This window comes from Coturnix japonica, chromosome 1 (assembly GCF_054131305.1).
Source record: "Coturnix japonica strain WE chromosome 1, WE-NBRP24, whole genome shotgun sequence".
NCBI classification, from domain to species: domain Eukaryota; kingdom Metazoa; phylum Chordata; class Aves; order Galliformes; family Phasianidae; genus Coturnix; species Coturnix japonica.
Window position 1 is genome coordinate 105,932,334 of NC_140663.1, and position 19,666 is coordinate 105,951,999.

The 19,666-nt window shown below is 38.9% G+C and overlaps 1 long non-coding RNA gene across 1 annotated transcript; it reads left to right on the forward strand.

Annotated features, from left to right (window-relative positions):
• The first annotated feature begins 299 nt into the window (after nt 1-299).
• Nucleotides 300-19,295, forward strand: LOC116652417 (uncharacterized). The gene is made up of 3 exons (XR_004305417.2): nt 300-443; nt 18,237-18,385; nt 18,997-19,295. It is a non-coding gene; the product is annotated as an uncharacterized LOC116652417 (long non-coding RNA).
• Nucleotides 19,296-19,666: the final 371 nt, after the last annotated feature.

Consider the following 19,666-nt stretch of genomic DNA (forward strand, 5'->3'; position numbering starts at 1 on the left):
ACGATTATTAATCCTTTTGGGAGATTTTCCAGATAGATACCTAGCTCACAAAACATGGTTAAATTTATCAGAGAAAGCCTGTAGGGGTATTCATCATTTCTATGGGGCTTCTCTAGCACAGCGCTGAGAGCTGGCTGCTCAGCCAGGATTTCCCCTCTGCTCTGAATAGGGACTACAAAGGGAGCTGCTCAGGAACTGCGTTATTTTTTCTCTATGCTCAAGGCAGCCAGAAACACTACTTCTAAAGGAGTTCATTATGCAAAAGCCTTCAGAAAAGCTAGGGGATGAAAGAGAGAGGGAAAAAGAGGGAGCAAGCTGGGCTGGCTCACAGATCCCGTGGGAGAGACCTGGCATTCACTTGCAAGGCTGGGAGAAGCCCTGGGAAAAAGGATGCACTAAGAGAGTTGTAAGGCATAGCACAAAGGAGGCAGCACAGTGGGAAGGTAGGTATTTGTTGGGATGTTCTGCCCAGGTGCTTATGCCCTTGGAGAGGATGCTTGAATTTCTTAACATCAGATGTATCTCTGAATGGTTGAGTAGGAAAGTTTGCTACGTTAGCAGGAGCCTCCTGGTGTGTTATGCAGACATTTGCCATTAGACAAAAGATTACTGAGTTCTGAGCCATGAAAGCCAAATACAGCTGACCTGTATATATCTATGTATTATGAATGAATGATCTTAGGTGTTACAACTTCTGTAGATAAGCAGTGACGCACTCTGAAGAGCATACGGGTATTTGAAGAAAGGGAATATACCCAAAGGCTTCTGCAGGATTATAGGAAGATGTTAAGGTGTGTGCTAATTATCAGTTGGGCTGCCATAGGGAGAGGCCCTATCACCTCGACTTTTCTTGTAAGTTTCAGCACTGGTGAGTAATAGATATGATATCTGAGTAGTCAGAGAGCAAAGCTCCTATTATCTTATGCACTGGGCAAACTAAACTTTACGTGATGTTTCCTATAGGGATGTCACCTCACAGAGCATGCTGACAGCAGCACCAGAGGTATGGCATGTGCTATGTTATGTCCTGGAATCCCACTGTTCTTGCTTTTAGCCTATGCATGTACACATCTTCTCTGGCAGGTTTCAGTGTCCTTGGATATTTCACTCTGCCTTTATTTATGCTTTAAGTAGTTTTCATTAGCTAGCATATGTATACTAGTAAGTATTTAACTGAAAATCAGTCTTCACAAAACCAATGTTTATAGCAGTAACAGCTAAATCTAATAAGGGCAGACTAAGACTCAATCTACTAGGACAGGAGCTAATATAAGACATAGCTGAGCTGTGTGGAATCTATTCTCCAAAATATCAAAGATGCCTCTCACCTTTGCTGATGATTCCCCAAATATGAGCTAATGATCTCCAGCTCAGATGATCAGCCATGACTGTTTCCCATGAGGTTAGTTGCTTTCTTTGTGAATAAACTGAACTTCAAACAAAATGGAAAATAATCAGTGGTAACGATGGATCTGTCTTTCACAAAAGAGCTCCAAGTGTCAAGTAATAGAAGAATCTCTTTCATTAAAAAAACACCAAAGTGGGAGCTTTCACTGTGTGCTTGACCTTTCCAGCCTTGAAGGATGCACAGCTCCATCCCTCCCTTTTGGCTCCGCATGTCTCTGCATGGATGCTCAGCCACAGCTGAGCCGCCTCTGGCAGCCACGGCAGTGAGGATGAGGTGAAGACAGGTGAAGGGCCCCTGGCACTCAGATGGCTGCACTGCCAGGGCTGCATGTCCTGCAGTGGCTGGACAAGGTTTTGGAGAGCATTCTGAGAGCATGCTGCAGCCTCTCTGAAAATGTTTTTCTGACGTTCAGAGCAGCGAGGCAAAGAAATGCTAATACTCATTTCAGGGCTTGACAAGCCTCATTTCATAAGAGTTTTCTGCATCTGCCAGATTTACAGAAGCTGCTCAGGAGCTACTTATGCAGGCACTGTTTGGTCCCTGAATACCTTCCAGGCAGTGTGTTATCATGTATTTCGTTTGTATAGCCTGCTTTTTACACAGTGGGTATTCAGTAGATTCACTGAATACAGTCAAGCTGTCATACATCAAAGAAAGGGACAAATATCAAAGCACTATTTGTCTTTTCAGAGTCCATCCAGGCTAAATAGGCCGCCTCTGGTAGCATGCAGTGACAACACTCAGTGCTCAGTCAGATCTTGTTCTTAAAATAGGTATCCTTGTATAATTACCACTGACCACAGTCAGGGCTAGCATGAGATATGATAACACCATGACAGAAATATCAGGGCACTGAGAGTACCCATTTCTGCTGCAGTCTTGATTAAATACTAAAGAGCTGTTTGAGCACTGGATGCAGAAAGAAGAGGGATGCAAAATATCTTCCAGGAGGTGGGAGAAAAAAACAACAGTATTCCATTGGACTGCCCTGGCTATCAAATGTTGTACTCACCAGACTTAACCTGCTTTTTCAGCTCAAACCAGACTGTATTGCTTAAGTGGCCAGGTGAGTCAAATCGAAGACTGTGGATCTGTGGAAAAGATAAATTGAGGAGATCCCCGAGGATAATAATTCTCAATTATTATTGAAGCTGCTTTGGAAGACCACTTAAAAAGCAGATATTTAGAAACCGAACTACTTTTTGTTCTTTCCCACCAGGTCATTATGCTAATCAAAAGAGATGCAGATGATGTCTACCAACCTCTTCTTAATATTGAGAGGCACGTAACTCCTATTTTTACCTTTGAAAATCTTCCTCCATGATAGCAAATACATCTTCTCCAGCATCTGTTCTGAGAAATGTACTCTCTATATTTAAAAATAAATAGTAATAGCCACAGGGAGACATTTTAATTTAACAGAAGCTCAGGATTGTCTTCGTTTCTCACAGCAACCATTGGGAATCCTAGAGGAAAATGGGTCAAATGAAAACATTTTATAGCAAAATAGTGGGCGGACTTACTTGTAGCAGACTTTTTTTCTGGAAGGTGACTTCGTGGATGTTAAGATGAGCTGTGTTGTACACAGAAATTTGCCTAAAATATTATAATTTGAGGAAAAAAAAAACAAAAAAACCCAACCAGACTGGAGGAATGCTTGACCCTTTATGTGTGGTGAGCAAAATGACTGGGTAAAAGGAAAGCGACAAATTATTTCAATTCTGCAAGACATTTTGGCCATGAATTTCCTAGAATCTTGTGCTAAAAACATTCAGATTTTCCTACTGAGGCACTGTCATAAAGATTATGAACTCAACGGATAGTTAGAAATTATTTATGATACAGGTAACAGCAAAACATTGATCTAGGAACAAGTTTAGGCCAGCCTTCTTTAACACCATCCCTGATTAAGTAGCATGTGAAAACCATACAGTTTTCTATTACTTTTCTTGCTGCTATTTGTTATTTCTGCACAGAAACATTTGGGAGAATCTACAGTGCTCTGGAGAACTGTTGTATGGAATACAGGGAGCAGAGAAGATTTTTTAAGATCCTTATGGTCATTCCCCAAAGACAATCTGTTCTTTGCAAGCAGTAGGATAAATTTGGTAGTGAATGATGCTGACTTAAGGAAAGGGTGAAACAAAACAAACAGGCTTTAAATAAATCAGATTCTTGGACGGAAAATGAAGTAGGATTAAATTTAGAAATATTTTTGCCTCAGAAATCAAGGGGAAATCCCAAATTTTCAGTGAAGTAAATTAAGATTGAGACAATAACGCTAGTTGAGAAGGGATTCATCGCTATAAATTGCATTCAGTAACAAGAATAAGTGTTCCTCCCGATGTTATCTTTACAAGATCAGGATGACAAAACTCTTATTTTACTTCTAGCTCTATGCATTACAAAACAAAGCCAAACATGACCCCCTCCCGCTGCTGATTCTGTTAAAAACAGATTGCAGACAAATGCGACACTGACATTTTTAATCATATTTTTGCTAAACACTTCCTCAGTCCCTTCTACCTTTGCTGTCCTCTGAAGACAGATGCTAAGGACTGCCTATAGACCTCTTGCTCTTTCCCTTTGGCAGGTCATGGAGATGGGGCAGCCCTCTATCATGGTGCCAGGCATGATGCCACAAGGCCTGACCACCTCACTGCTACAGGCCCCAGTGGCAGCAAGTGAGGCCTTGAATCTGAAGCTCTCACCCAGGCTCTCCTCATAGGTTATATCACAAACAGGCAAGTTTATTCCACTCTGCATCACACTGGTATTTGGTCCTGAGGTTATTTTCTAGGCAAAATGTAGCGCAAACAGCATGGTGTTCTGCTTTTACAAACAAACAGAAAAGAAGCACTAGGTACCATCTGTTTAGCTTACCATCAGCTATTTTTTAGAATGAACGGTGGCTAAAACTATGCACCAAGAGGATTGATATAATTTACTTTATTTTGCATTATAGTATAAATGTCGTGTCCTGTGATTCCAGCCATTGTATTTTATATCAGAATAGCTGATAATGCAAACCATATTTCCCTACTGCTGAGACCTTGCTCCCTGATCTTTCTTCCATTCATTTGGGGGAAAAAATAAAAGAACGCTGCAATTTCCTTCCAAATTTTCCCCCCCAAAGCTTTTAAGATTTAAACATTACCCCCTTCCTTTATTGTAATGTAAACTTGAGCCCATAAAGTTTTGTTAAAAGAGTATAAATCTTTCCCCTCCAGAAGTTATCTGCCATGTTTCTTCTTATCCTTTGGTTGACTGCAGTAATTTTTATACTATGCTGTCGAGAGTGTAATGTTAAGTGCTTCATTAATGATGATTTGTGCCACTGAAAAGTTTAAAATGGGCAGATCCTGGCAAGGGCCTGACATTATTTATTTTTGCTCTTTGTATTAAACTCAGCAAAGAACATTTTAAGAGCAGTTTTGCATCTACTTGGAGGTGCTATAAGCAATATTTCACATGCCATTGCCTCAGAGACAGCATTAATCAGGAGAACAATAATAATGGGTACACACATCAGTAATAAATATTTGCATTTATTTGTAATAAAAGGGATACATTTCACTGTTTGATAAGAAGGAAACAAGCAGAGAGATGCTTGTCTGCATTTGGAAGTAATGATGATTCTGGAGATTTGCTATCAGAAAAGTTAAGAAAGAATAATTGCACCTCAAGGACCCAAGCCCTACAGAGCATGATACAGCAGGGCAGTAGGCAGAAAATGTCAGCGGGACAGGTTGGCCTCCCTGGAGTGCACTTCTTCAAAGGAAAAGCACAGCATGCAGCTCACTCTGGGGATGGGGAATCACAGAATTGTAGGGGTTGGAAGGGACCTCTAGAGATCATGGAGTCCAACCCCCCTGCCAAAGCAGGCTCCCTACACCACGTCACACAGGTAGGTGTCCAGGCAGGTCTCGAATATCTCCAGAGAAGGAGACTCCACCACCTCCCTGGGCAGCCTGTTCCAGTGCTCCGTCACCCTCACTGTAAAGAAGTTCTTCCACACATTCGTGTGGAACTTCCTATGCTGTAGTTTCATCCTATTACCTCTAGTCCTATCCCCATGCGCTACTGAAGCAGTGATGCAGCACAGGAAGTAGGAAAGGACAGCTGGATGCTGTGATGTGCTGGTGGGCCTGATTCAGGACCTGCTCTTGGGCATGAGGCTGGCCACCTGGGTATTGTTGGGAGAGTGGGCCAGGGATGGAACTCACAATGAAATACAGCTGGGGTGAAATAGTAATTACATAGCTCAATGTCCCAGAACTCCAAGGCTTTCTTTTTCCATTGTCTATTTAAATAGCAGCCTTTCCTATTTTATTTATTTGTATTTTTTCCCCACAATATTACACAGTATAAGAGGAAATAGAGGCCCGTTTGCTAAGCAAAATACTTTCTGCTGAATCCCAGTTCTGGATGGTATAAACCAAATGTGTATTTGTTGCTTAACTGCAATTTTTGTCAAACATATGAAAAATATGAAGTTTACTGGAAACAAATGTGGGGGGGATGTAATTTTTTGACTACTTGATATGTGAACAGAGATTTTTCTGCAGCTTAAATTTCATATGACCTCACTTAAGCCCCAGACATAGGCAATGTTAAATGCTTGGTAATCTCTTTTGTGTGTTTGAGTTCACTCTGAGTACGTTTCTCCAGTGGCAGAGTGGTGCATAAGTGTGTATGTTAGTAAACTGGGGAGGTGAGGCTGTTTGTGAACTCCAAGATGGTTTCTGGAAACAGAGAATAAGATTAAGCTACTTTTCAGGGTCAGGAGAAAGGTTAAAAGTTCAGAGTCCCAAAAATCAGTTTTAGGAGTGGTATTAAATATCCACACAGAAAAGGAAAGGAAAAGTCAAAGTATTAAAAAGCCTGAATTAAATACCTTGGAGAAATAAAATTGTTCATAAAGATTTTTAAGGCCCCTATATGATTAGTGTTCCTTGGAACCCTGAGGGAACCAGAATTATTGTACAGTGTATATAAAATGTCATCAGAAAAAAATATTTAGTCAGCATTAATTAATAAAACATATGATCTTATTTTGCTTGACTCCATTTTTTCAGCAAATGTAGAAACCAGATTCTAGCCTCACTGCATTAGTTCACAGCTCTGCCATTCACGGTTAACCCTGTACTGTAAAAATCCATCAATATACTTTATAGAGTGAAATTTTACAGAAATTACAGTTCCCACAATAGAAATAAAAGTGCAAAGCCAGATGTATGGGCCCCTCAATGATTTCAGTAGCAAGACTTCTGTTTATTTCTGTATGACTGGGAAATAAAAAAAAAGCAACCAACCACTTACAAGCTAATGACAGCAGCATTATCTACCATCAAATTGCATTTTATTTTATACTTATCCAACAACCATGATTTAATTTCTTGGCAGAGAAGCAGTGCAGATGCAAGGGAGGCAGCGGCCCAGGAGGCATGGAGGCCACAGAAGGGAAGAGACAGGGTGAGGACTCAGCCAGGAGTCCAGTGTTGTCTGTGCCCCTTCTGATGGAGCTGAGCAGCTCCTCACTCCCCAGGCAGTGTGCAGCAGCCTGAGTACTGCTGCTCCATGGGACGACATGAGAGACAATAAAAGAAAGGAACGTGGTTAGTCAGCAGGAAGGAAAAAGCACTGAGAAGTAAGGATATTTTTTGAGCAAAGGCACATCAGGAGACAGGCCCACCTCAAGAGTTCTCCCAGCAGTGGCATTCCCAACAAATCTCATTAATCTGCTGCATTGACATTTATACCCAGGATTAGGATGACCTTGTGTCTGCAACTGCAGTTTGTCTGCAGTGTTAACAATGGCAGAACTGACGCTCAGAAAATCCCACAGTATTCAGAGCAGCGCAGATGTCATATATTCACTCCCAGTTAACAGCACAAGATGTTAACAAGCTCAGTGATCGCTTTAAAAAGCTTTATAAAGCCTATATAAATCCACTTGCCTTTTGACTAATGAAACTGCCTCATGGATTCATTCTCCCCTCCCATCTTCTCCACCTAAATGTAGGAGTTAGGAGTTTCATTTCCATTTCAGATGCTGTTGGAGCATAAAAGGAAAAGGCCTGTAGACAAAGCTCTGGATTAGATGCACTGCGCTCCCTGTGGAGTGCTGAAAACCCATTTCTGTTAAAGATTTGAGAAGTTTTCCCTTTGCAAAGAATCATTATGCAAAATCATGCTTCAGTTTGTTTGCAGGATTCAAAGTCTGCAGTCAAAGATATATTGTGCTAAGAGAAGCTAAAACAATGCTGGAAAAAGGCTAAAGCATAGGACTCACTCAGGAGATAACAAAATCACAAATAGAGCTATGTGGAGCTTTTCACTCTAAGAAAGCACTGATTTGAAATGTATCTGTAGATCAATCTAAATAATTATTCAGCACATGCTGAAATTCATGACCATTTCAGCATTCAAAACCTTTCCTTCTCTTAAATTAGTACATCAAACTGCAATTTTTTAAACCCTTTTTAGCTGATTCATCTCCCACCATTAACTTGAATCTGCTTGCGTGTTTAAACTGGCCATGCTGAAGGAATCTCGTTTATTATAATCTAATATTTTGGGGAGGTAGGTAGATAAGAAGAATCCTCATAAGGGAAACCTAGACTCATCTTGAAAAATAGCTGCAGTAAACACACTGTTTATATAAAGCACACAAAACACCCAAACCAAACAAAACAGGGTGTGTATCTCAAAGCAGGGAAACATTTCAGTAGAGTTTAGTTCCTTGCTTGTACCATAGACTCAGCTATAAGGAATTAGTCCTTTCATCAGTTTCCCTCCTCAAAGGACTGAACGCTAAATAAAACGCCCTGATGCTTGTGTGCCTCTCTCACAGACCTCCATCCACGTATGGACCACAGGTAAATACCCTGAAAAGGAAAGAAAATGTTTAGTCTCAAATTCAGTTTTTCCTGGTTTTTACTTTGGGAAGAACACTGAAAAATATTTCTTCAGGGGGTTCCAAAAATATTTTTTCTCTCTCTTTTTTTTGTTTTTATCATGAATAAAATTCTTTTATTTTCATGGAACTATGAAATTCAGAAGCTGGAGTTTTGTCTGCTTTGCTGCAGTTGGCACAGAATAGCATGGACAGCAAAACACGCCCTTTATTTTGTGGAGCTGCTATAAAGAAATAACTGTTTCCTCACATGAAACTAGTCCGAAACTGCTTCACATTTGCAAATCCCATGATCCAAAAGATGTCAACAGCTCATCATTATATTGAGCAGCCTCCAAATCTAGGTCAGCACGTGTTGAGTAAAGCTGTTCTATCAGATCTGGTTCTGCTGCTCAGATAGAAAATGGAAGAAAAGACCAAATGATACTGGTGATGTAGTATTTTAAACACCATCGAGGGCTTAGGAACACAGAACTAAGGGGGACTTTTGGCACTCACATTTTTTGCAGTTGACACATTGTGGTTTTCTACATGTTGATGAAACATTGCTGGAAAATTTTTCTCTGCAGTCTGGAACCTGATTGGCTCCATTGGTGTCCTTAAACTAAGAAGGCTGTCTGCTGGAAGGGTCACTGCCACACTGATGCTTGTATGAAAGTAACAGACAATATAGATTTTGGCTTATAGCAGAAATTGGGCAAAGTGACATCATGCCTGTCTGCAAAAGTCTGTCCTTTGTCACCTTCATGCAGAAGTCATCTATCAGTCTTAAAATTATGGAGGTTTTCTTCTTCTGACCTTACAAACAATTGGAACATTATTCTAGAGTCTCTCTGCTCTGGAAACATGGTAGAAGAGCAAGCAGCAAATGGGGAAAGCAAAAAAACCTGGTGAGTGGTCATGAAAGCAAAAGGTAAAAGTGTTGTTCTTATCAGAGAGAAAGAACGTGGAGGAACTGAGAAAGGTGCTAAAGTGTGACACAGCTCAAAAGGCAGACAAATGCATATATATATTGTACAAGGAGAAACTTCGGAAGCCAACCTTTATCTTTTAAAGTCCTTTAGAGGGGATGAAGAATGAAGCAATGAAAGCTGCATACTGCAGTGTGATCTAAACTGGATATCTATTATTATTTTTAAAGAGAAGTTATTTCTTAATTTTTATTTCCAGGGACAGCAGGGTAAGTCATTATTTCGTGGCAGTGTGATCTAAACTGGATATCTATTATTATTTTTAAAGAGAAGTTATTTCTTAATTTTTATTTCCAGGGACAGCAGGGTAAGTCATTATTTCGTGGCACATCCAGGAAGTCTGGGTTTGCCAAAATCAGTGATGACATTGCTGGATGAACTCAAATATTTTCAGTCACACATTAAAGAAGGGAAGGAAATTTATTAATGAATTTCTTTCTTCCAGTGTTTTGACTTAGTCAGTATTAATTCAGTGCTTTGTAGCAGTTTGATTAAAAATGCCATGTACTGTTTGGATCAAATTCCTATCAAACACAGAGTGTTTTTCTTATGAAAAATACATCTGCAAAATTCAAGTACTTTTCCATACTTCAGCTGTAGGAAACGTAGAAAGCCACACAGATCAAGTGTGTCAACTTGCCACACCTATACAACAACCACGTGTCTACTTCATTGTTTTATTCTGAATCGAGACTGCATTTCTATCTCCAATTACTGTGTCTCACATCAGCAAATAGTCTTGGAGGACATGAAATAGGTTCCTTCGGGAAAGTGAATGGCAGATGCTCTCCTGGTGTGTACAACAGGTCCTTCAGCTGCTAATTTACATTTAATCCATAAAGCCAGAGTAAAGCTGTCTGGCATAACCTCCTCTGATATGCCAATGGTACTTTTGTCAGGTGCTCAGTGTCCACTGGGCCAGAAGGTTTGTCATTATGCAAAAGTATTTCTCCTGAGATTCCTATGTGTAATTCTGCATTGTTTCCACCTGGCAAATGCAAAGCTCTCTGCCTTTCATAAGTCGCAGAAGTCTTATATCAAATAAACTCTCTCTCTTTGCCTCCATATGAACATACATTAAACATTCTCATACACTCTGCTTTAAATTCAAATTAAACAGGCGATGTATGAGAAGTCGTAACTTACTGTTCACGAGTACAAGAATATTGTACCCTTTTCTTCACGTCAGTCACAAATTTAAGGAAGAACATAACGAGGAATCCTTGCCCAATTTACTAAAATAAAAATAATTATTTCTTCCACTAAAAAAAAAATAAAAAATGTCTGCCTTCTCAGGTATAAGGCCTCATTTCAAGGGCTTTATTTTTAATGAAGAGAAACAGCTTCAAGGTTACCCTTGAAAAAACATGTAGTAGTTTATAATCATACTAGTCAGACAGCTTTATTAAGTGATTTTTCCCTTCACTGATTTCTAAGGCTTATTAAACTGTATGTGTGAGCAGCGCTGCACATACAAAAAACAATTTCATTCTAGACACAGAAAAAGAAGTAGGAATGCGTGCAATCATACAGACGTTTGTACTGACTCATGAACATATATACCTATACTCACATGCACTGCCAAATACCCTGAAGCATCTGTACTTTGACATTCAGGTGTGCACACAGCTACGGAAGTATCTGTGTCTGTATCACTTTGCCCATCTATATTTCTTTTTATGAATGATAAATAATTAGTGGTGTAGCTATAAAGCTTATGTATTTCTAGCCAATGACACCTTCAAGGTCCCTCTGCTGCCTACTGCTTGACCTTGGTTTAAAAGCACACAGAATAGAAACCTTGAAACCAAGATCAGCAAGATTCATTCTGACAAAAAAACAGATACAGCACAATAGAGAAAAATACACATTTAATTTTAATCTTCTTCTTCTTTTTCTTTCTTCTTTTTTTTCTTTTTTTTTTCTTTTTTTTCTTTTTTTTAATAACACTTTCCCTATTACCATCTCTTTAAAAAATGCTAAGGTACAGATTGTCCTTCACACAAGTAGCATACATTTTAATCCTTCGGTTACATTAGGCTTGGTTATCATTGTAACTACAGTAACTATAGCAGTCTATATTATTCAGACAAGGTAGTGTGAGAACACACACATTCATACCTGCAGAGATAACAAAACAACGGGTTATTGCCTTAGGACAAGTCTTCCTATTGAAAGATTCCTGACATCATAAAGATAAGATGATCCTTTTATTTCATAATGTTTGAACTGAGTAAGTTATGGCGCTGCAATATAATCAGATGATACAGACAATGGAGTGATTTGACCTTAAAGACAATGCTTTTGTCCCATGTTACTTTAAAATATAATATAAAAATATAATAAAATAAAGGACTGGTAGTATATTTGGATGAACAGAGGGGACACACTAAAAGAGGAAAAAATAGTACCTATGATGGTCTCTGTGAAAACAGTACAAGAAGACAGCGTACATATCCCAAGTCTGTACTTCATTACAATATGAAGAGATGGTTTGTGAAGACCATAGAATCATAGAATTGTTGAAAGGGACCTTTAAAGGCCGTCTCGTCCAATCTCCTTGCAATGAACGTGGCCACATACAGCAAGATGAGGGTGCACAGAGCCCCATCCGGCCTGACCTTGACTGTCTGCGGGGGTGGGGCATAAACATAAACAGGAAGATCCTCAAAGCATTTCTAATGACTTGAGTAATTAACAAATCTTAATGCAAGCATGCAATTTCTGGAGACACATGAAAATTAAGTGCATTCCTCAAATGGTTGAAGACTCATTAATAATAACAGCCGTTGATCCTACAAAGTAAAGATGATGACAAAGTTTAAAATGGCATGGAGTGGATCACTCTGACAGCTGAACTTGGTTTTCTATCTTGATGCAAGAGATTCCTGCAGTAGGAGAAGCTATTCTTTCCTTTTGCATAGGTAAGCATTACAGAGTCTGTTAATTCATGACAACCTATCTCAGTTTGTGGACACAAACAGTTTCCAGTGCACATGCACAGCCTTTTAGAAATTTCATGCATGTAGACGGTTAAAGAATTTCTGAACTTTATCCCTTCTGTGAATTACATAGGGACAGCAAATACAGGCTTCCAGATGTTTTGTACTGTCTGATGTTTTGTACTCCCTTCCTGTATTTACAGGCTTTGCAACATCACGGTTGGCCTCCCAGCTGAGCACAGAACACCTTTCTATTTTTGCCTTTTTATAGGAAAACAGTAGCTTTAATACTCTATTTTCTTAGGGATCACTATCCTCATGCATAGCCACTGAGCATCATATTTCATACCTATTTTTCATCTTTATTTCCATTCCTACACACATCCACAACATAAATTACACCTATTTCTGAAGCTCAAACAAGTCTGATTGGAAATTAAGCAAAATTTAGGGGGAAAAAGAGGGCTAACTTACTCTAGAAATATGGTTACTTCTGGCAGAATAGAGAGCTTGCCTGCTATACTATTATACATTGCTTTTTTAAAGATACATTTTCTTCGTTGTAAATTTAAAACTTTTGTAGACAAAAATACAGTAGAAAATAGAGATCTTTAAGCACAAAATGTCTGATAATAACTGGAGCAGTGAGAAGAGAAACAAGATGGATAAGAGAATAAAGACAGTGAAGGAAAGGCATAGGCTCCTGGAAGTCTGCACGAGTGTGCTATTGAGTCTGAAGCATAAGCTGTCTTTAATGTAATTTTATCCATTACAACCAAATACAAAGGTGAAAGCAAGCAGAGATGGAAGACATTTCTATGAATTATTAGTCTTACTATTTCTCACTTCCATTTCTTTTGATTCTTAAACACTTCAGATGTAATTAACTTTTCATTAAGATAATTTTGTCTTTAAAACTGTAAATGCCCTACAGTGTGTTCTTGAAGGCAAAATAAGCTTGTAACATGAGGTATGATTAAGAGGAGCCTGAGGTCTTTTCATCAGAGCAGCCTAAGAAACAGTGCATTGCAGACTTCAGCTATGATAGTGCAGTTAAAGTCAACAGCTTACAGGAAAAGAATAATCACATCCACAACCTTTCTGGGAAGCCTGTTCCAGTGTCTCACCACCTTCACATTAAAGAATTTCTTCCTAATATCTAGTCTAAATCTACCCTCTTCCAGTTTAAAACTATTTCCCCTCATCATGTCACTACCTGCCCTTATGAAAAGTTCCTCCCCAGCCTTCCTGTCAGCTTCCTTCAGGTACTGGAAGGCCACTGTAAGATCCCTCCAGAGCCTTCTTTAGTCTCCATGCCCTTCTTGTGTTGGGGACACCAGAACTGAATGCAGTACTCCAGTTGGGGTCTCAACCTGCTAGTCACACTTCTCTTGATGCAACCCAGGATATGGTTGGCTTCCTGGGTTCTAAGTGGACATTGCTGGTTCACGTTGAATCTTTCATCAATAGACACCCCCAAATCCTCAGAGCTGCTCTTGAGCCATTTTCTGCTCAACCATTTTCTGCTTGGGATTGCCCCAACCCAGATGCACTTGTCCTCATTGAACTTCAAGAGGTTCGCATGGACCCACCTCTGAAGCCTGTCCAGGTCCCTCTGCATAGCATCCCTTCACTCTAGCATTCCAACTGTACCACTCAGCTTGGTGTCATCGGCAAATTTGCTGAGGGTGCACTTGATCTCACTGTCCATGTCACCTACAAAAATGCTAAATAACACCAGACCTGTGGACTTGGCAAAAACCTTTTTCATATTTCAGCTGTAGACTGCTTCTATAATCTGCTAAATCATACAGAGAAATTTCCCCTTGGGAGCTGCTTATGTTGTTTTAGAAGAACTATTCATGAGTGGGCAGGTGTTAACTTCTGTTCTTTTGAAGTGGTGTATCTCAAGGAATCTGTTTCAGCTTTGAATTAACCTAGAGTTCTTGCAGGTAAGTGCAGCGTACTGACAACTGTATAAATTAAGGAGCCTATAAAGAAAAACTTTCTCCATACTCCAAAATGTGAACTGGTCACATAGGAATAAGAAATGAAATTCAAAATACTGAAATAAATAAACTCCATCTTACTAGATTTCTGTATCAATGTAGAACATAGAAAAACATTCTTAAAAGTCATGATTTGAGAGGAAAAAAGTATATAGCATATACATCTCTGATTTTCTGAGTTACAGCTGACTGTCATTTATTGATATCTTCTGGATCACAGTTTGGTATCAGGTTGCTTTTCTCTTTTAAATGAAGAACTACGTTAAGTCTCACATGTCATTTGAACGAAATAAGACCATAGCTTTGGCCCAGTTCCAGATCTTAAGCCAGAACTTGAATTTTTGATTTATGATTTTATGACTTTTGCAATAATTAACATATTCAAACTACAGTTTAGACATTAATTACTGTTGACTTTGTGTCCAAAAGAATACAATTTATGTAACAGTAGAAAATAAGTAAAGTCCTACTGAATTAAGTCATCGAGTAAGTTAGACTTCTAATATTAGGGAATTTTGAAGAAATGAACAACTAGAATTCATACTTGTCAGCAAGTATGTAGATGCAGTCTTTGCTACACCTCTTTAGTGACAGTGGAACAGTGATGAAACTGCTATACCAGCTGAGTTGGAAATTACAAGTAAACTATGAGGCCTGGTTTGCAGAGGTTTTTCTGCTGGTCCTTGCCAGGCATCTTCTGGGACACATAAGTTGTTCTATGGAGCTCCTGCTCTGCTTGAGAGCTTAATCAGTTGTATCTCCAATAAGCCCAGAAGAGCTTCATTACACTGTAAGACACATCCCTGGATAACTCCAGCCATGAAACACTACCAATTCGGTTGCCAAAGCAACTATATATAATAATGGCCTGAGACAGGGCCAACATACAGAGCTTCAGGGACCTCAGGTAACAGACTGTTTTGCGTGTGCTTACCTTCAACCAGATAACTGAGGGACTTGACACATGAGAATCTGTAGTTAATGGTACCATTACATTTGTTCTATATTTGTACAATAATCGTAAGTCACTGTGGGCAATCCATTTTCAGGAGATGACTGCCTTGCTCCATGAACTGAAATCTCTATTCCTTCAGCCTTGTGACTCATACCGCACCTTTAGTCATATTTTAGCCTTCAGAACTGCGCTGTCACATCTTATTGCTTAATGCATGTTCTCACAGCATCACACCACCAGACAAACCTCAGTGATTTTGTTAAGAAAAGAACGTTCATGTGCCTGATTTTAAAAAAGAATTCCCCTTAAATATGTTTAATATCATTGCTCCCCTTTAATATGAATGTTCCATTCATGCCCTTAACATGATTGTGACAAGAACAATCAGATCTGCATATGTAAGGGTAAAACATGGTATTTGCCACATGTAAACATCTGTTTTCTGAGTTTTCATCTGGCTGGATTTAATAGATTCTTTTTTTTTCCCAAATCAATTGCACTATGAAAAACAACAGATTTGGGGATCTTTCAGGAACGCCTTTATTCCCTTGAAGTTCAAGACAAATTACCTACCTTCTATGTACTTTGTACAGATTCTAGTGACATAACAGTAACTGTGAAAAGGGAAAGTAGCTCTGAAATGCAGTTGGCATTTCAGACATACCAAAGTTGATTCCGTGGCTTTACCAACCATATGGCTCTTCAAAGCCCTATTCTATGGCAAACAAACTCTCTCCTGTGCTCTTTCAAAAAGGTGAAGCTATTGAGAAATATGAGACTCCACCAGTAAAACATCACATTACTAAAAAGAAAATAGGAATCAACTTTATGTAACTGTTAAAGGTATATATATATATATATATATATATATATGTTAATTTTTCACCATTTGGTAGGTCACTCAGGGAGTGACCACCTCATCTACAGAGCATTAGGGAGCCACACCTCTAACACAAATGGATATAAGAGGTGCCTAAATCTAGTCCAAAGGAACATATCTTCTACTGAGATCTTAGACAACAGTATTGTAACTACTTTAAGATATGAACACTGTTGTTATTGCTGCTATGGCTGCAAGTGTATTGATCATAATAACAGTATAATTCCAATTACAGTAATAGTAAGAATGTATAGCAACAGTAGTAGTTGCTTTATCTGTTTAAAGACCTTATATTCCAAATATGATGACATTTATTTTTCTACTGTAGAAGAATAGATTGCCTTAACTGTAAGCCAAGATTTTTTCCTAATGGCCCTTCTAGTAAAACACTTCAATCTATTTCTTAAGAAGATGATGGCAGGTTTTTTAACTTTTGGCAATGGGATGGGAGCACTTACAAGTTCACAAGTAGATCATTTTTCTGAATTTTAGTTTCCATTTTTAAATACCTAGAATTCACTATAAACATTTCAAACATAATTATCTGTTTAGAAAGAGTACACCATATACATTCTCGAATGAAAATGGAATGTATTACAGTTTTTTAACTGAAAAATGTCAGAATAATATATATATATATATATATGTGTGTGTGTGTGTGTGTGTGTGTGTGTGTGTGTGTGTGTTTAAATAAATAGTAAACAGCTCTGGGCAGGGGAAAAAGAGCAACATAATATAATGTATTCATTCCAGGAATGTTGCTTTTTTCTCAGATAAGCAATTCTTATACTTCAGGTTGATCATTTTATGCATCATATTTCACTACATGAAATACGGAGAGATTTTAAACTGTATGTCATATTCTAAAAAGCAACAGAGGATACTATTAAGCCAAAGAGCCATTCAGACCTTCAATAATAAAGGAGAAATACAGACTCAGTAAAAAGTTTAAAGTGAGTAGACTTGGCCTTCTGCCATTTAAAATATTTAGTTTTATGCATTTCCTAATGGAGAATAAGAACATCTGTTGTATTGGTTTAGTATCAGACTGTGCTGGTGGGCCTGTGACAAGACCAGTAATCTGGGAGAAATAATCTGGGTGACACCATTCTAGTAGGTGGCCATTGCATTCCAGCCTTTTGAAGGGCACTGTAGTATCAAGTACTCTCTACTTGTCCATGTACTGTCAGGGAAGATAACATTTTGGTCAAGGTTTACCTCAAGTGTAATTACACTTTCTGATTTCTGAACTTACTCATAAGGATTTCCAATAAGAAACTCTCTTCTTGAGAGTTTATGTCAGTGAAGACCTCACTGAGGCAATAATTTTTACCACATTCTGGTTAGAGTTAATAAGAAGGTTGAGTGGGACACTAGCAAGCACACAGTTCTCTCTTCAACTGCAGCCAAGAAAAAGCATAATTAAATCTATCTGTAGTACTTCTTGTTGTCTTAGTTTCTCACCACAATTATCAGGAATGAAACCCCGACAAGCCCTTGTGGAAGTGAGCTGTGGTGTGGAAGGCTCAAATTGCATTGCTGCTCCTTGTGTTGCCAAGCAGAAGCAACTCTCAGTTACATCTTGTTTCAGTCCTGTCCCCTGTAAATCCAAATGAGGCTGCTCTGAGGAAAATGGTGATGGAGACAAAGATGGCTTCCTGGTAATGCAGACAATAGTCTCTTAGCTGAAACCCCAGTTCTGGTCATCAGAATGGAAACCAGATAGTGGGAAGACACTGAGGCTTCTCTTCTAGCATAGGCTACAGCACAGTAACATATGCCTAAAGCCAACTATGATAACCTTCTTGGTAGCCCTCCAATTAATCACAGAATTTACAAATACCTTTCTTAGCTTTATTCTGCTTGCATTTTCTCTTTTCCTGTTTCTTTAATGGACTGCCTAGACAGGGCAAGCAAGTAACAAGACAAATACTTTCAGAGTTGAGAAAGAAACAAGTTCACAGTGCAGAAATTGCATGTCCTCTACTGCTGCAGTCTGAATTTTAATTTGGGAACTCTTAAATTAAAACATGTCACCATTCATCTTACCTACCGTATATGTTTAAATTACCATTTTCATTTGAATCTGAACTTAATTTTTAAGTGCCTCTCTTCAATGCTCTCACTTGTTGTGCTTTTGTTTGCACCATAGACAATTTCAGTGTTCCCAGACCGGATTCCTTTCATCTCAAGCCAAGCCTAAGAATATGGTGTGGGAGCACACCCATAGTACTCCAACCACCAGTGGGCATTAGTGGGCTAACAACAGTGTGAAGGAAACATGCCCTACACTCACAGAGGGTGAGTTTCCAGTCTAGAGCTCTGATGGTTTCAACTTGATGGATCAACTCTTATTAACCCATTTGACTTGCTATGTGACTGGAAGCAGACGTATTAATTGTGAATTTAAAGCTCAGACAGAATAAACGGTTCTTATTCATGCTGTAACAGTGTTGTTGTGCTGTTTAGGTGTACATATGTAGAGTGAATATATATGCCACCTCAGGCTGGAGCTGCTTCTGTCAGAGACAGGCTGCTGTGAGATAAAAATCCTAAAATAAGCAAGAAAGGCAGAATTCCTGCATGGGACATTCATTCAAGGCTGCCCTGTAGTAAATTACAACCGAAGAGATTATTAGGTTTGCTGCAATTGCCTTAAGGAGAAACACTCACAACATTGCAGAGACTAGGACAAGAATAGTAGAGTGTCAAATGCTGACATTAGTTTCTCTGACCACTAATGGCAAGGCTAGAATTCGGAGACTCCTGTGTGAGATCTGAGCTAATTCTGGGCTGCCTATTCTTCTATCTTGGGCCAAAAGGATGGAAAGAAATGTACAGGAGTAACTACAGATAAATCAACTTCCTCTGATAATGGTTATCAGGGTAAAAGGCAAACATTTTATTTACAGACTCCCTGAGAAGATCATCCTGCTTGCCTTGAGCCATCAAAGAAGATATCATCCAGACTGTCTTCACATCCACAAGATATGTGAGTGCTCAGCACCTTTCAGAAGTCCAGAAGGGATCACACAACCTGCAGTGGCCTTCTGGTGATTAAATAAAAGTATGTAAAGTAGCTCAAAAATCCTCTCCAAAATCTACTTTCATAGTAGAGTAATTCTACTCAGTACTGGAAATAAGTTTTATTACTTCATCTCAAGTTCATTAGGGTGCTAATTAATAAATAAAACACAGCTCATTAAACAAAGACATAGCCAATGTTATTTCATTCAGTTTCACCTTGGAAAAAAATATCAAAGACCTTGGAAGTATGGGAAAATGCAGAAAGTGAGAACTAATGAAAATCATTCAGGTTTATTGTTTCACTGCATATCCTTCCTAACAGGAAATAGCATACCCAGAGCAAGTCTTCTAGCAGCAGTGTTAATTAAAGAAGAAGTTAAGTGTTTGCTTAGTTTCAGACAGACCTCCAGATCAGGGGTCTAAAGAGTTATTTACTAAATGGAAATTTTATTCTTTCTGTTCCACACACCAGCAAATCAGGTAAGAAGAAAACACTCACTTTAAGCACGTGCTTACATTCTTTGATGGATCAGGACTGTGATAGGGGTTCTTGAT